The sequence below is a fragment of the Amblyomma americanum genome, chromosome 11 (assembly GCF_052857255.1).
Source record: "Amblyomma americanum isolate KBUSLIRL-KWMA chromosome 11, ASM5285725v1, whole genome shotgun sequence".
Taxonomy (NCBI): domain Eukaryota; kingdom Metazoa; phylum Arthropoda; class Arachnida; order Ixodida; family Ixodidae; genus Amblyomma; species Amblyomma americanum.
Window position 1 is genome coordinate 38,148,766 of NC_135507.1, and position 4,678 is coordinate 38,153,443.

The following is a 4,678-nucleotide window of genomic DNA, read 5'->3' on the forward strand; positions in this document are numbered from 1 at the left end:
GGTTACAAAATTATACATCAAAATCATGGAGTTACATATTGCTCATTTAATGGCGCTATTATATCAGAAATATGGTAGACGTAGGCTGAAAGTCTCAGTGATCTTAAAATGCACATCTTAAAAGAAAACGCTCGTAAATAAAATGAATTCGCAAAGGTTAAAAAGATTGCCATAACAAATGTTGAGTATGAAAAAGGGGATACCTCTAAAACGCGGCCGATTTTAAGAGCTACCACATCTGCGTCTTTGGACTGAACGTTGTCAAGAACGCAGTGTGCGCGCGATTCTATGTTTACCACAGTATGCTACCGAGAAAAAAATATGCCGTGGTACATTTTGACGATTGTGCAAACGGTTCTGCGATCTCTAAATTTCCATGGGTAAAGAATCTGAGATGTTTTCACATAATTCGTAGCTTGTAGCAACTTATCTTTAAGCTGTAACTTATATAGACCTTTTTTTTATTGGAGATTGCTCGCGCATATGCAACAAGCATTGGTTCGCTCAGGAGCAATGCAGTGGATGTGAAGTCTGAAATAGCGGCTTAGTAAACACTTATACGCTGGATGCATATGTAAGCCACAAAAAACAACCCTCCCATGCTTTCAAATGTTCAATTTCGCTTCCTCAGTTTTCAATTTCGTTTCTGATTTTCAGGTTCCGTCCCGCTGATTCAAGAGTGTGTCCATGGGTAATTGTTACGCATAGCTACAGCGTGTTCGATGAGCGCTAAAAGATCGGCACCTGTGCAGTTCGCACTTTTGTTCTGCTTTCCATGCTAATTAAGTATTGACTTGAGAAACCAGTTTACACAACAAAAAGAAATATTCGTACAATGAGGAAAGATTCTACAAAAAAAATTATTACCGATCTCAGGAAATAAGCATCCGTCTTCCTACACTATGCATGATCAGGTTTCAAAATGTGTTACTTCAAGGGGTGTGTATTCTTACAAGTAGAACAAGTTAAATACGCACAATTTTAGAAAAGTAGCTAAATGAATAATATTGCCGCGATAGTTGGTGGTGCATGATGTAAAGACTTCAGTACGAAAACCAGACGAGAGTCACATACAATAGCGCTACAGGCAAGCAATTTTTGGTAGCGTTATGAATGCGTGCTGTGTCGACTTGTGTCCTTCTTCCATTTTCAGAATAATCTCTTCACGTTTAGAAAATATAGCGAATTTTTTCTATTTTTAGTCTCTAGCTATTGCACAGAGGACAGAGCCAGGGGCTGTGACCTAACGCCAAGATACGCTGCTAGCTTATGCATACACTCACTGAGAAAGGACAGTGAGCCGATATTGCCTCATGCAGACAGGATACTAGGCATACCACCCTTTCATTTGTATTTCTCAAAATAAAAAGACGACGTGCAGGGTGCTGCGTTGCTCGCAAAGAATGTGTCACAAATTTTAGTTGGCAGCGTGGGTTAGAAAACCTCAATCTCACTAAACGAAAGCTAAAAGAAAGAAAAACACAAAACTTACTAGCACTAGGAAAAAAAACAAGGAAAAGCGAATAGCTCACGCGTCGAATTAAACCATCAGATTATTACACTCACCATCTTTTATTTATTTTTATCTTAAAACTCACTTGTAAATGATTAGCGTTCAGTAATGTGACTAATCCTAAAATTTCCGTAGATATGCGTACCAGAGCAATTATGCAGTTCAAAGCGTTGTTCACTTTGAAAACGCTACAGTTCACTTTATGAACACCGAAAAAAAGTAGTCTTTCATTTTAGTGTTCAACGACTTTTATATTAGAACATGCCGTGTTTTCTTTCGACAAAATCTTGTTTTTATAATAATTAATCAGCAGGAAGCTATTGGAGTACTATGTAATCATGCAAAAAGTGACGCACGATTGAAGTACTAGAGTGGATTTCCGCATCAGGCGAACACCTCTTTTCTGCACTAAGAAAGTCTTTGTGATAATAGTCGGTAGCTTATTTTTCAGTTCTAATAAAACAACAAAGCACCTGTGACGAGAAAACAGAGCTAGAGAGAGAGAGAGAGAGAGATAAAGAGGAGGCGGGAAGACAAGGATGTTAATCAGAGGGGTGTTCCAGGAAGGCAGGTATGGGAAAGTTGACAAGGAGAGCAGTGTTGCGATTGGTTGACATAGAGACTGTACTCGGGTGATTTAAACCCAAAATTTTTTACATAAATATCACACAAGGGCTGCTAAACACGAAAATATTTCTATAAATGCTTCTACAAAAAAGCACCTTATTGGTGCTTTAGGGAAGTAATATAACAAATTGCGGTGAGAGCTCCCATGACAGCTGGTAGTAGACAGGCCGCTCCGTCATCGTCTTTATGACATCCTCGGCAGTGGAACTCTAATCGAACTTTACGTATTGACATTTCTGCCGCAGTATGGCTCTCTCATGTTGGTATAATCATCCGCCCCAATTAGTCGTCCCAGGCGACATCAGGAAAGGTTACCTGCGCATCGGCTATCAGCGCATCTGCGATGTGACCGATAGCGTAGGTGTTCGACAGTGTTCGTCCTTGTTCCTAGCATCTTGAACTCTGCCTTACGGAAACAATTCTTGATGCCCACTGCAGTCGGTCCATCCACACGAACTCATTTCATATGTGACGCGCCACCAGCGCCCTCAGCTCTAGCGGCGGCCTGACGCTCGCTCAGGCGGGAGAAGCAAGGTGAAGAAAAGGAAGTGAGACGCGGGGCGCGGCGCGAACGGCACGAGGAGACGAGCTCGAGCAACGGAGCAGGCGAGGTCACGGCTGAACGGCTTCCTGCACCCGGGTGACCAGGCCTGGGGAAGCCGTCCTCGCCCAGTTCTGCTCAACCAGGAGCCTGCTGTCTCGTGTCTCCTGCCTGTCGCTCGCTGCCTCGGAGTGCGGGCGCCGTGCCGGGAACAGGCAGGTGCTGCCTGCCCGGAGATCCTGCCGGCCTTGCTGTGGGATCGTGCCTGCCGTCCCGTGGCTGGGACCCCCTGCCGTGAAAGGGTGCCTTCCTGGCCGTGCCCGGGTGCCCAGACCTGGGCGGCCGTCACCTTTCTGGTGCGTCGTCAGCGCCACCGGTGCTGGTGCTCCGCGCCCGGCTTCCGGCCGCAGGAAGAACAACCCTGCGGAGGTACCTGGCCCCGGCGCCTTTCCGGCCACGGGCCGCGGAACCTCACACCGGAGCCACTCCTCGACCCTCGGCCGCACAGCTCCATACTCATCAGTGACTGCTCTCCTATATTAAGTAAACCATTTTGTTACATCTACGGACGTGCACGGTCTGGGACGACTTTTCTGGATCCTCCGGGGCCCCACCTCGGAGGACGCTCGAACCTGCTGGGGGCCTTTTCCCCTCACACATAGCAGATAGAAGTACCCGAACTGTCACGTCAGCACCGGGTAAGTGGATTCTTATCAGTATGCACTGGTGACGAGACGTCGACAGGGGATCTTGAGCATATGAATTTTGCAAATATAAGTCGCAGATCTGACTCTTGGCGTTCGATGGTTGAAGACTGGGGTCACCGCGCTCAGACAGAGGAGCTAGCTCCTGGTGCACCACAAGCTAGTCGAGCACAGAAAGAAGCTTCTTATTATTTTCTCAAACCACTCGGAGAGCACGTCTAACTTCATGCCCATATCCACTCTAAATTTATGGCTCCTAAAACACTGGTAAAAAAAATTCGCTAATTGTTGCAACCGAGATTTGAGGCCGCACTTGTTAGATGCATGAATATCTGAGTTTTAATGCCAGTGTTTTAGTACTTATTTTGGCAGTTTAAAAAGCCTCGTTCGTAATAAACGAACGTTCGTTATAACTGCGGCCGTTATAAGTGGGCTCTACTGTATATACCTGCGGACACCCAAGTCCTTGCGTGGAAAACAAGTATATAAAATTTCCGCTGTAACGGGACTGCCAGCAGGTGACAGCGAGTGAAAGTGCCCAGCTCGACAAACAGAACCAGGCGATGGAGAGCGCTGTTCAGAAAGACAAGGTCCCGACCTATACCAGTGCACCGCTCTTATGTTTGATGAGCTGTCATAGATATGCTACGGCTTTTCTGGAATGCATCTCATCATCACGCGAACTCTAGTCTTCTTTTTGCCTACAAAATTTAACCTATGCGGCTACATTAGTTTTAAGGCTGCTATCACTCCATTCCTCCTTGCTATTTTTATAATTTGCCACCAGGGAAATTTCTTTAAGCTTGCGTTCAGCCTGACAGAGCCTCAGTCATTTATGGCCCATATTACAAGTGTAATACAGTTAGGATTAAGTAGACAACGTCAAAGTACCCGAAAACCTAGAGCTATCTGCGACTCTAGAGTACTCCGAGACATGTCGCCCTTTATTGCTCGAAGAACGGGAAGCATGCGTCCTAAATTAAAAGAGGTTCCATGCTACTCAGTTGCAGCGCGATAGTTATATAGTGTGATTCAAATGAGATCGGAAAAGCTTTTGCTGAGTGCAAACGTAGCGAGAGATCCCCTTGCCTATTCTGGTATCCTTTTTTGATGTCTGGTCATGTCGAAATTATAAGTTAGGCTACTCATTGTAGACAACTAGGAAATAACGTCAAAAAAGACATCTCGGCTGGGTTACTGTGCCATTTTTCGTTGATCGTGACATCGTTCGACAGTGTTTTCTTTAGAAATAATACTCCTAGCTTTAGAACTTCTGTCCTTGTGCAACCAAGT